This window comes from Coregonus clupeaformis, chromosome 21, assembly GCF_020615455.1.
Source record: "Coregonus clupeaformis isolate EN_2021a chromosome 21, ASM2061545v1, whole genome shotgun sequence".
Lineage (NCBI taxonomy): Eukaryota > Metazoa > Chordata > Actinopteri > Salmoniformes > Salmonidae > Coregonus > Coregonus clupeaformis.
In genome coordinates, this window is record NC_059212.1 from 31,283,146 (window position 1) to 31,296,514 (window position 13,369).

General features: G+C 39.8%; 1 protein-coding gene across 3 annotated transcripts in view; it reads left to right on the forward strand.

Moving 5' to 3' along the window:
- Window positions 1-3,444: 3,444 nt before the first annotated feature.
- LOC121535212 (tenascin-R) overlaps window positions 3,445-13,369 on the forward strand; it is a 140,040-nt gene continuing 130,115 nt past the window's right edge. For all 3 annotated transcript variants that reach the window (XM_041842047.2, XM_041842049.2, XM_041842048.2), the window contains exon 1: window positions 3,445-3,695. The gene's annotated coding sequence lies outside the window, so the exon portion shown is untranslated. The remainder of the gene's footprint in view (window positions 3,696-13,369) is intronic.

Below are 13,369 nucleotides of genomic sequence, written 5' to 3' on the forward strand. Positions count from 1 at the left end.
TTGTACCCTTTTACTCAATAAGAGATTAGGTGGGCTGTTCATGTTCGGCAATGATATACATCCAAGTTCTCTGTGGATCTAGGTTGGGTTGTGGTTTCAGCTAGAATAGGAATGTTTGAAACCCCTATTACTCGGTTGGAAAGGAATTATGTTTCAAAGACAATAGGCATGTCATTATTTGCTGTATTCTATGTTGTGAACTGGTATAATCATGATGCCAGGTGTAGTGGGGGGTTAGTCTCACTATACTGTATGTCAGCTACTTTTGATACAATAATGCTAGTCTAGACAAAGATTTTAGCTGAACTAGTAGGGTTTGTCATCACTTATACAGTATGTCATCACTTATACAGTATCACTTACACAGTATTCCTAACCCTGAATTTCCACACATCTCTGGGACTAAAATGCTGACATAACAGCATGTTATGTCAGTGCTTGTCCCTAAAATGCTGATAGTTCAACTTGATCAATAAATAAACACAGGTCTAAAATCTCAGGGAGAGTCTATCCTAAGCTGAGCCTTGACCTGTCAGACAGAGTCTCTTCCTCTAACTCAGAACCCCAGGCACACACGAGATGATAAGGCTGAGTGAACCGCCAAAGCCAGCTAATCTGTTGCTTCATACACCCTGTCTTAGGCTCTGAGCAGTGCCCAAAATCTTCACTTCCATGAATTACCATTGATAATGCCTCGTGTTCACTCCAAGATGAGAGCATATGCTGGGGAGGAGGTGGTATTGTTATATTATACAGAATATATTGGATTTTTGTGTGTGTTGTATTAGACAATTTCCCAAGTACAACACATAAGCCTGTCATGTTTTTCAATCTGAATTCCTTTGATCTCCTTATATTGATATGTTTTCTGTTTAAATCGTTTATTTGTAAGGTTTATGTACAGTGCATTAGGAAAGTATTCAGACCCCTTAACTTTTTCCACATTTTGTTAGGTTACAGCCTTTTTCTAACATGGATTAAATAGTTTCCCCCCCCCCCCTCATCAATCTACACACAATACATAATTATTATAAAGCAAAAACAGGATTTTATAAATTTTTGCAAATGTATTATAAAAAACTGAAATATCAGATTTACATAAGAATTCAGACCCTTTACTCAGTACTTTGTTAAAGCACCATTGGCAGCGATTACAGCCTAGAGTCTTTTTGGGCACGATGCTACAAACTTGGCACACCTGTATTTGGGGAGTTTCTCCCATTCTTCTCTGCAGATCCTCTGAAGTTCTATCAGGTTGGATGGGGAGTGTCGCTGCACAGCTATTTTCAGGTCTCTCCAGTGATGTTTGATCGGATTCAAGTCAGGGCTCTGGCTGGGCAACTCAAGGACATTCAGAGACTTGTCCCGGAGCCACCCCTGCGTTGTCTTGGCTGTGTGCTTAGGGTCGTTGCACTGTTGGAAGGTAAACCTTCGCACAGTCTGAGGTCCTGAGCGATCTGGAGCAGGGTTTCATCAAGGATCTCTCTGTACTTTGCTCCGTTCATCTTTCCCTCGATCCTGACTAGTCTCCCAGTCCCTGCCGCTGAAAAACATCCCCACAGCATGATGCTGCCACCACCATGCTTCACTGTAGGGATGGTGCCTGATTTCCTCCAGACGTGACACTTGGCATTCCGGCCATGGGGTATTGTGTGAATATTGATGAGGAAACGTTACAATTTAATCAATTTTAGAATAAAGCTGTAATTTAACAAAATGTGGAAAAAGTCAATGGGTCTGAATACCTTCTGAATACACTGTATGTGCCTTTCCAAATCATGTCAATCAATTTACCACAGGTGGACTCCAATCAAGTTTTAGAAACATCTCAAGGGTGGTCAATGGAAGAAGGATGCACATGAGCTCAATTTCGAGTCTCATAGCAAATGGTATGAATACGTATGTAAATAAGATTAATACATTTGCAAACATTTCTAATAACCTGTTTTCGCTTTGTCATTATGGGGTATTATGTGTAGATTGATGAGGACAAAATGTATTTAATCCATTTTAAAATAAGGCTGTAACGTAACAAAATGTGGAAAAGGTGAAGGGGTCTGAATACTTTCCGAATGCACTGTATTATCCAGATACTGACTGTTAGCACTTGCTGGTCTATAGCGGCTTCCCACAAGAATGGGCTTTAGGTGAGGTAGGTGAACCTGTAGCCATATTACTTCAACAGCATTTGACATGAGATCCTCTCTAAGCTTTACAGGAATATGACTCTGAACATACACGGCAACAGCTCCACCATTGGCATTCCTGACTCTTCTGAAGATGTTGAAACCATGTATTGCTACCACTGTATCATCAAAGGTATTATCTAAGTGAGTTTCAGAGATAGTCAGTATATGAACGTTATCTGTTACTAGCAAGTTATCGATTTCATGAACCTTGTTTCTTAGGCTACATATGTTAATGTGGGCTATTTTTTAGCACTTTCTGGGATTCTTGATTGTTTTTATTGCTTTACTGGGAGGCTTATCAGAGGTAGACATGACAGTGAAATTTACGTTTGAGCTGATAGTGCAGGGTGAGCTGCACACAGTGGACTTCCTACTAGGGCAAACCGCCTCAGTGCTAACAGTATAACTCAGGTTTATAGTCGCATGATTACATCATACAATAGTTGTAGGATTGACAGATGTTAGATGGACTTAATATAGGTTACTTAGTTGGAGGGGCATTCAAGTGTTTTTTTCCCAGTCGTATGCTGGTATTTACGAATTTACGAGATGTTATGAACGCAGCATTAGACCAAGGCTCTACTGTGAAATAAATCCAAACCTCTTCAAGAAAGTGTGGCTATCGCTGATGCCACCAATTGGATTATGGATTATTGTAGATGATAAATAGAATTTTCCAATTTTCAGTTCTTGTTATGATATTCACATAGTATCAGAATTGTCCAACTAAGTGGTAAGACCTTAGTGGTGAAAGGGTAAACTTCAACTTCACGACACTTCAACCACAACCTTTAAAAAGTTCACAACCATCATCATTCCATTGATATATCCCTCATGGGGTTTTAATCAATTTTCTTGTCAGTCGGGTAGAAGCATCAATGAGTGTTTGTTCACATCTGTGTAAAGTTACTTGGTTATGATTGCCTGCTGAAACAAGAATTCACATCTCTGTTACAGTATATTTTCTTGAAGGCAGGGGTCCTGCTGCCTGCTGACAGCCCAGGTTGCACTCAGTTCTTCAGATGTATCATGCGTTTTCCCAGGCACCCTCCTGCCTCCTTCTCCCCTCCCCTTGTCAACTTGTGCTGAGCTGGGAGAATCACAGTGAGATGGCTACAAGCAGTGTCTGGAACGCCCACTAGGGGCTGCACTAGTAGAGGAACAGCACAGAGAGATCAATACAGTACAATGAGAGAAAGCAAGACGAGAGAGACAGAGGGAGAGAGAGAGAGAGAGCAAGAGCGAGAACTACACATTGCCCAGCTTCCCCACTGCAGCCGTGAGAGGCAGAGAGAAGGGAGAGCTCACAACTGCGCAGCAGTAGTAACAACAGGGCTGACAGATCGATACTTGGCTGAGAGATCAATATAGTCGCCAAAAGACGCTGGGAGAGTGAGAAAGAAACCTCTTGGAGATAAGTGTACAGTGAGGGGAAGGGACCAGAGGGAAGATAGAGATAAAACGAGGCAAATTTGAATTGTTCATCTGGCTGATTTCTCCAACTGGGTAAGTTACACTGCATGTTTAAATTATGGAGAAATGTATGGCAGGTGTAGCCCCTTTCCTGGCAGGGGTTTGGTTGAGGGGGGCAAGGTAACAAATTAATAGGGGGGCTTTATATCAATCAAAACATAACGCTGAGAGCAGATGGGGCACAACAATATGAGCCTAATGACCCCCCAGCAGGGACTAAACAGCAGACAATATCATGAAACTAAACCCCTCTAATGTTTTTAAACTTTGATCAAGCACTAGAGCAATTTCACATCTTAAATTAATTGATATTGATTCAATTTCACAGGCTAATATTCAAACAATGAAACATTTGTATTTCTGAAATTCAGAAGAACCACACTTGCTAGCAAGCAGATTGCATATCACAAAAATATCTGTATTGTTCACTAAACCTTTTTCTACACCTAGTATGCTGCTCCGTACCTAGTTACCCTATATTATACAAAAAATAAAAAATTAATCTATTCTCTATTATTACTAAACCTTATCTAACAATGTTCAATTGATCACATATGTGTAACATGTATTGTATAGATTAATAGCTTTTATCTGTGTGTCGAGGACACAATATGAGACATACTCGTAACTAAGTTAACGCCAAGGTTTTATGTCTCATTTGTGTTTCTAACCTGTTTTGGGGGAACACTATGAGCATAATATCACCACGTGTCTATAATTATTACAAGTATTCCCCTTTTAGTATTCCCTTTATTAAAGTGTCACACATGTCACACTTATTCAAAACTACGCTGGATTCTGAGGCTTGTGAATGGATCACTTAGCAAGAAAAGCAGGGATTGTCATTTACAGATGTAGGATCTTAATTTGATCGCCCTGTTGCAGGAAAACTTGTAGTGTATGAGGTTTAAAAAGGCTTCTCAAGTTTGTAATTTCCACTTTTAGGTTTCAGACTTGATTTTCCCTTATGAAAAATTTATAAACTCCTACAAAAATATCCATTAATTTATAATCCACTTAATAATTCACATATCCTGTTGCTGCAGGATTCTATTCCTGCTGTAGCAAACTGGCTCAAATTAAGATCCTATATGTCAAATATTTACATAATATTTCTTCAGAAAATATAAAAGGAACTCAATGTTCCAGCTGCTGTGTACATGTGTGAAAAGTTTTAGTGTGTCATGTCAAAAGCTCCTTTCTTTCAAGTTCTGTTAAACAGCAGATCCGTTAACCACCTAGTTGATCACATTGTTGTCTGAACCTAAACCACTGCTATTTTTGTTTTCAATCAAATCTTAGCCAAGTGTTATTGCTGTTTAATAAAAAAACATACTGAGTATACATCCAATTATTTTGTAATGCTGTGACAGTCAGATAAGGAAGTCATGGTGTGGTGTATCTCCATCTCCAGAAATAATATGTTTATCTCATGCTGTTCTTGTTAAAGAATATATACGGCTATATATCTGCTGTTCCACTCGACAGCATCACCCAGCGAAGGTTATTGTCATAGATTTCAGGTGTCTAATTTGTCAAAGTCAGCTGAGCATATTCTCCATGGGGCAGAGAGTTGGGAGTTTGCTGTTTGATATTGGAATGATCCTAGGACCTACCCTATCAGATTATTTACAGTGTACAGAAATCTCACACCATGGCAAAATAACTCTGTTGGTGCGTTCACTTTTGTGACTGTGAGATATAATTTGGTTAATTTTAGGCACCACCTTCGTGCTGTGTGCGAATTGGATGTAGGCTGGCTGTGAGTCTGGAGGTAGAAAGTAATCAGTTTTAGGATTCATCATACCTACCAGCCTCTCAATTCCCTTCTCCCCTGTGGCCCTGTGTCATGCTTTCAAAGGTTTTCCCAAATCTGAAAATGTAGATAACATTCTCTCTATTTCACCCACGGTTAAAGCTAGCTTGCTAACCATACAGTGATCAATGAATGTGAATATGTGTAAAATGGGTGAAAATCACAAGGCATAATATGTCTGTGTCATATGTTAAGAGAACTGATAGAAAAATATAGTAACCAATTCCTTGTGCACTTTTTTTTCATGAATCATACTTAGAAATAGACTCATTCATTAGGTTAGGTAACAAATATTCACATCACGCTCTTTCTCTTTTTCCCTTAAGTTGACTATATTACTCTAGAGCTCAGGACTGTTTCTTTTTGCTCTCTATGTGAATAATTCATATTTACCAGAGTGCCAATGGGTAGCCAAACAACAAGATGATGTTAGTCTATGTGGTAATTAAAAATGTACATAATATTTCAATCCTGGGGATTTAGTTCCCTGTTGCGCCCAGCAGTGATTGTGTTAGGGAAGTTTCCCCCATTACTCCTCAATATTCAGCATTCAAATGGAGATATTTCAATAATTTGCATAATCAATCAGATAATATATTCAACCAAACAGAGCTGCCAAAACATACCAATAGCCAGATCCACCAAAATCTGTATCATTGTGTTTGTATTGGGCTCCTGTAATAAAGAAACTGACAGTGTGATGAACAGCTTTTTGAACAACAGAGCAACTGAGGACTTCTAAATAGCCTCTGGTTCCATCTATCATGTAATCCCATATTAAGACTTTTTTAAACAATATTCTAAAACGTAAAATCAAAGGTCATTAGCTAATGACAGTGGATGCATGCAATGCACTATGATGATACAGCATAGATATGCTATGTGGATGCCCTGGGATATTCTACATCTTCCACACACAGTCTTGTTCATTCCTTTGTGGTCCGTTCTGTCATATTCTCAATATGTTTGATAAATGCTCTGTAGACCCTGCACTGATTTGTCTCCACCATGCGCTGAGAAAGCCACACAAGCATTTCCATTTCACAATATCCGAATATAGAAAACCGAAAACACAGAAACAGAAACATACAAACTCATACTGATGCAAATCTTCCTACCTACACAACCCTCTCTTTCCCTGCCGAGAGATAGAGTGAGAGCCCATTTGAAATGTACAATGTTACTTATTATCATGCACCTGTGGTAGCTTGGCTTTTTCTCATCGCCAGTGGGGGGAGTTAAAGTGCATTGGCTTGTAGCAGTAGCCAGGGTTCTGGCCTGTGGAGAAAAGCTCTGGAGACTATCCTCCAGCACAACAACGCACTAGTGTTGAATTTAGACCATGACCGTCTTCATTAATGTGTTTATGATGAATGTATTAATTATGCAGATCTTATGAACGCTGTTTCTGTTTGGCTGCCCAAGGCAGGCTGCATACAGTAGGAACGTTCTGGGTGTGTGTGTGTCCTCTATTCGAAAGTCTGCATGCTTATTGAGCACAGAAATAACACTAGACTCAGATAAATGTTAAGTGACAGTGGCCGAGCAACAAGTCAGCAGTTTGGTGGTCGGAAGTCTGATCCGGCAAGATAGATTCTGACTGCCCACAGTTTGCTTTGAATAGCAGTGCTGAGCAGAGAAAATCTGCAATCGATGGAGGGCTAAAAAAGTCCACTTATATACTACTCAGTGACAAAGAACATTTGTCTTATCAGCTCTGTTTGATCATGCCTGAGCTAACCGGGCGATTGATTATGCCATAAACCCGGAGGAAATGGGAAAAAAATCAAATATGATTTACAGTAGCTGGACAGGAGCATTGGATTAGCTTTAATGCTCCTCAGATTCACAACAGTATATTACTGCTTGTGTAGATAGAAACCCAGAGAACACTAAAATGGAACAGCAATAAAAACTATTTGAAAGATAGGCCCACTTTCATTTTTCAGCTTTCAGCTATTTCGTTAGGAAACTTCTAAGATCAGATCATAAAAAGTATAGTATGTAGACCTATACTCTTTATGTTTGTTAAAGTTCTTTTTTTATTATTTTTTTTTCACACCATTCATATGATTAGGTCATCAGCCCCAGTTGGGCACCATTTCTGTGTAGCCTACAATAGGATGCTTCAAATATATCATTTTGTGGAGAAGATACACTATCTCTTTTACAAGCATTTGTCTGAGCAATTTTATTTTTATCCATCCTCCTCCCAATGTAAAGGAAGGAGGAGGGCCATGCTAATGACTTCTCATTAGTGGGATGGGAGATTCAAACTGAAACTGGATTTCTTCCATTTTCCACAGCATCCATTATGCTGGTGATATACTTTCTTCCTTCTCGATCCCTGGTCTGTTCTGGGAGATCATCTGCAAAGGTTTCCAAATCTTAGCTACACTTCTTCTCTGAATCAAACCTGTTTTTAAATACTTAGTGTGAAGAGCAACAGAGCAACTGTAGACCTCTGGTCCATGCAGCATCTCCAGGGAGGAGTCAAGCTTAAAGTTCTATCTCGGCGCTCCCCAGCATGCAATGCAGGATGTTCTTAGATGCAAAGATATCTACCCAAGAGACACCTTAGCTGAAGGGTTCAGGGTGTTTAGATTATCTTTCTCTTCTTATCTGTATTGCAGTATCAGATGCTGCTTCCTAATAGTGTGTATATAGCTTTAGGCCTATATAATGTGGAAACCAATCAGGATTGCACTACCACTGACCCTCCCAAGTTAATTAATATGTGATTGAGGACTAAAACAACAATTTGTTCCAGCAATTAGAGAGAAGGGTATCATTAACCATTATGTCCTTATAGCTCACAAATGTCCCATTCTAAGCCAATGCACACACACACACACACACACACACACACACAGCAATTGTTCCATTTTCACACTAGCCACGGTACAAAAGTATACAGGGCACTTAAATATGCTTGCATAATTTGAGTTGTTTCTATTTTTAGCCCCACAAAGCTAAAATAGACGTATCCTAATGAATAATTAGCAGAATACACCAGGGTACACAGTCTTTGTTGTCTGCAGTATTTTGTTACATACTTATTTTGCAGATGTGTTGTATTTTAGCTAGTGGCTGTCATTTACCCTTTGAAACCGCCTCTGCGTGCTGTATGCTCAGTTTGCTTACACTACTGAATCCTGTCATGGGACTTTCATTGTCGATGTCAAATCCTTATTGCCAAAGGACACTGTGTACAACCAATGTCCGTGTGGTTTACTGTCCCTGCATCAGAATGGACAATGACAAGACAATGGGGAATAGAGTTCTCACTGTCCCCTGTTCAGTGTTCATGTTTCTACTGTGTCTACAGTGTTGCTTCTACTGTGTCTACACTGTTGTTTCTACTGTGTCTACACTGTTGTTTCTACGGTTTCTACTGTGTCTACAGTAGGCTACTGGAACAATGAAAAGCTGCTGTATTAATTATTTTGGGCTTCAGCAGAATCAGAATGGCTTGATACAAAGGACTTCCTGATGGATCCTGGGCAGTGGTAGTAATTACAGCTGTGGCACTGATTAAATTCAACCAATAATTAAACAAACATAATTGAGAGCCCAACAATTACACTTTTCTCTGGGCTGCCTCACTCCCGTCATCCTGCCTTTATGCTTGCCTGACTCGCTGGCTTTCCAGCCCCCCTGCAGCTGTAGGCCAGTCAGATAATTTTAATTCCAGTTAGACAGTGGTCGGACACATTGAAATTCCGTGCTTTGTCGAAAAAGTTTTCCTTCCTCTTGCTAATTGAGACACGGATCGAAAAAGGGGCATTTTAGCTTGAAACCGAGTTTGGATTATCTGTGTGTCAAAGAATAATACAACTGTTTTGAACAAAGAAGAATACTACTCTGTTGAGCACTTTATCAAGAGAATCTCGATATGTGGCAATACATGGATCTGGATCTGAATCTGAACTACTCAATTCTTCTCTTTTTTTGATGTGAGGATAGATGAGGTTTGATTGTGTTGGTGGTCTTTCAGCAGTTAAGAGGATAGATGAGGTTTGCTTGTGTTGGTGGTCTTACAGTCGCAAGTTCTCCCCATCTGTGTGGGCAGATGGAGGACAGCTCCCACACAGCTATGTCTGCTGCCAACTCCTCTCCTTCCTGCTCTGTAGTTAAAAGGAAAGGAAGACTACTTCTCAGCATCACAGCTTCACCAGTATCTGTGTTTTGAGAGCCTGGTCATTATCTATCAACCCCGCTTGTTTCACTTGCTCAGTCAGTGGTGTGGTGATTGTTCTGCTGAGGATGGTGAAAAACAGATTGGTGTTATCATGTTAAATTTATATGCACTCATCGTAAAGGAGAGCATCTGAGGCTGAAGCTTTAACATTGAGACACAAACAAATGTAGGTTGGCATAATATTTGAATAGATGGTATTTGTGGAGGGATGCCAATTCTTGCTTGAAAACCTGAGAAGTGTTACCGTGGGTATTCAGAGCTGGACAGGGAAAATCCATATTTTAGTTCTCTTGGTGACCACAGGTGAAAAAAATGTTGGCTTTATTGCCTGAAAACACATTTCGTGTTGCATGATATTCAATACTTCTTGCTGAAAGCAGAAGGTTTTTGTAGAAAACCTGCAGCGGTAATCACTGAGGCATTCTAGATAACTGACCTTTGACTATTTTGTCTATAATAACTGTCTACTGAACAACATGTATGTCTTGTGTATACCGTTGCTTCCCCAACTTTCACGCTGGCTAAATTAACTTAAAAAGCACATCATACTGAAGTGGTTCTTATGATCTATGAAATCTAACAAATAAACCTCACATTAGTTTGTTACTGTGAATGTGAGCAAGGACACCCTCTCTTACTCCATAACAGAGAACATGCTGTTGTGGTTCCCTATAAAGCAGATTCAAAGGCTGGATGTGGTTTAATAAGTCACACCTCCCACTTCCAGTCTGATCATCAGCATTTAAAACCAGTCACACCTCTAGTCAGTCTGCATTCATATTTCTCATTACATGAGCCAGTCCACCCAGCGAGATCACACAATGAGCTATTCTTTGCCTCAGCCCAGCACTCAGTCAGTGGTGCACTGCAAAGGGCTTTCATAAAGGAGAGGAGGACATTGGGACTGGCATGGAGCTTTGTTCCAATCAAGCTATTTGGACAAACGTCAGACCAGCCTCAGAGAAAGAGAACATATTTTCACAGATACAGTAAGACCAGCTTCAGTGTAGAGAGGATATAGCAGTCCACTGGTTAAATACTTACACATAGATGTTGAATATATGGATTAAGTTAATAATTTATTTTGTGGAGTCCTTGGGAGCTAGTGAAATAAAATAGCATTTCCACTGATTTCACTCAATATCTGCTTGACCTCAATGTGTATTGACTTTGTAGACTGAAGCGAGACAGTTGGAGCGCGGGAAAAAGCAACGACCTTTCCAGTACATCCTTAGACATCATGACACACACTGGGCATTTCAACTCCACAACTTCTCCAATCCTTCCCCACGGAAAGCACTGGGTTGTTCTCAATTAGTGTCTCTTCATGCGTTGAGGTAGCACTGCTCAAAAAACCTGATGAAGTAGTACTGTTGTTGAATAATTGACCAAGCAGTTCCCTCAAATTTAGACGTATTAATCAATGAGGTACAAATTATAATATTTTAATTAATGGGTGTTTTTTTATACGATGTGTAGGCGTACTTATTATTTGTGGAATAGGCTTAAGGAATTATTGAAAGTGTTGGTAACCAGACATTGAAATCAGCATGCTGAAAGAGAGAAGTCTGTCTGTGGCGATAAGACAGCCACCGTTTCAGAGTAGGATGCCATTCTCTTCTCACTAGCTTGGGATGTCTTCAAATGAGGATCTCTTTGAAGTGCGATAATTCAAATTGGAATTGGCATAGTGAAAGATAAAAAAAGGCATGATAAGACATCTAAAACAAAACTATTGTATGGGGAGAAAATTATATCTTAGACAATAAGACAAGGAGATTAATTGGCTATTTCATTTCCAATTATCAGCATGAGCAGTGTAAAAAATACATCAAAACAATAGCTGGTCTATACTATTTGTTTAACATTGCATATTGCATGGTGCTGCATGCGATACTCCCTATGTTTTCCTACCATAGTCGCTCTAGCCAGCAATACCAACCATGTCCAACTGCTTGTCCATTACCCGGTGAATGTTCCAGAGAGGATGTCAAAGCAAGGAGCCATGAAACGAATTAGATAAATGTTTTCTGAGAATATTTAAAAAGGAATGCATGAACCTTATTGAGGCATTCATGCTTGAAATTGGGTAAAATCACATATTCGGAGGTACATGTAAGATCCCATTCGCTCCTATTGTTAACGCTGGAACACTTACCTTTGTCCTCTCCTGTAAGACCTGTATGAGGAAGAGTCTGGGCACCCCCTCCTGCCACTGCTGCATTCTAAAGCTCTTCAAAGGTTAGTGATTTTCCCATCCTGTCTATAATTTTCAATATACCTGTATGTCAGAGCAATAATATAATATAGAAACCTATTGGAGTGAGGAGACAATAGTGTAAGAATTGAATGGGATGGGAGGAAAATAGCTTTAGTGTTTCTATCTTTCCATCCTCTCACAGCAGGATGGCTATGTAGTGTAGCAGGGATTTTGAGGGCGTGTTCATCTCATTCACTTGTCTGTTTGGTTTCTCTTGTAACTATGTCATATCAAAGATATATTTCACACCTTTATATTTTATCTTTATACATTTTATTAATTTAGAATTGTCTCCAGGCCATATAACTCCCTTCATCGTTCTGTCCTCTCGAGATTGCCTTTTTAATCTGAATGGTGACACATAGTGTCAACTTTCTCGCTTTGAAATCATTCAATGTGACAATTTAACAGTGTCAACTCAAATGATAGTAGTGCAGCATACCCATGGTGCAATTTAGCCAGAGGAATTGTAACAATAGATTACTTAACTTGGAACGTGCTAGTATTCCCGGGTTAGCTCTTTTTAAAGTTGGAGTAAGAGATGAAACGGTAACACTTTACCCAGCAGGTTAATAAAATGTTGGTACTACAATCATTACATTGTTATTACACAGGTAACTAAGCAACTTCATGTAAAATATTATAAACACAATACCTGCATGAAAATAGGTGTAATATTAATCAGTAATATTGATGTTTTGTTGTGTTCCAGATAACACTATTGTCTCAGACAGTGATCAAGTAAAAGCTCAGACCGCACGACAACGAAGCAAAGCAGCACTCACTGAGACTTAACAGTACCATCATTTACATTTTACAGACGCTCTTATCCAGAGCAATTAGGGTTAAGTGCCTTGCTCAAGGGCACATCAACAGATTTTTCACCTAGTCCGCTCAGGGATTTCAACCAGCAATCTTTCGGTTACTGGCCCAACTGCTTAATCGGTAGGCTACCTGCCGCCCTAAAAACACATAATTCCTACACTTCATCACAACCATGACTTAATGCAATTTCTATTTGCATTTTTCAACTTGATAGATGTAGATAAAAGTATTCAAATCACTGCGTTTGTAGCAGCTCTCACTCATCCAAAAGGTTTAACATCACAAGTTTAACAGAAATCCGTGTCCACGTTTGAATACTAATTCCCTTGTTCTTTTGTGTGAGGCGGCTGTTAGTCACAGCCTGTTTGATGCCACCGTTCCTCTCACTGACCCGCCGGACCTACAAGTGCCAAGAGTCAGTCGCTCTCCCAGACTGCGGCGTGCCTTAACATCCCAGGGCTTTGGGCTGACAACACAGCCGCTCACAAGCCAATCTATGCTTTTGTCCACCTTGGCCGAGGCTAGGTGCTCCCATTTATCCCTTTGTGTTGTTAATACTCTACCAACTAAGCAGGGTGGTTTTTGGACACTTACACTGCTCTAGC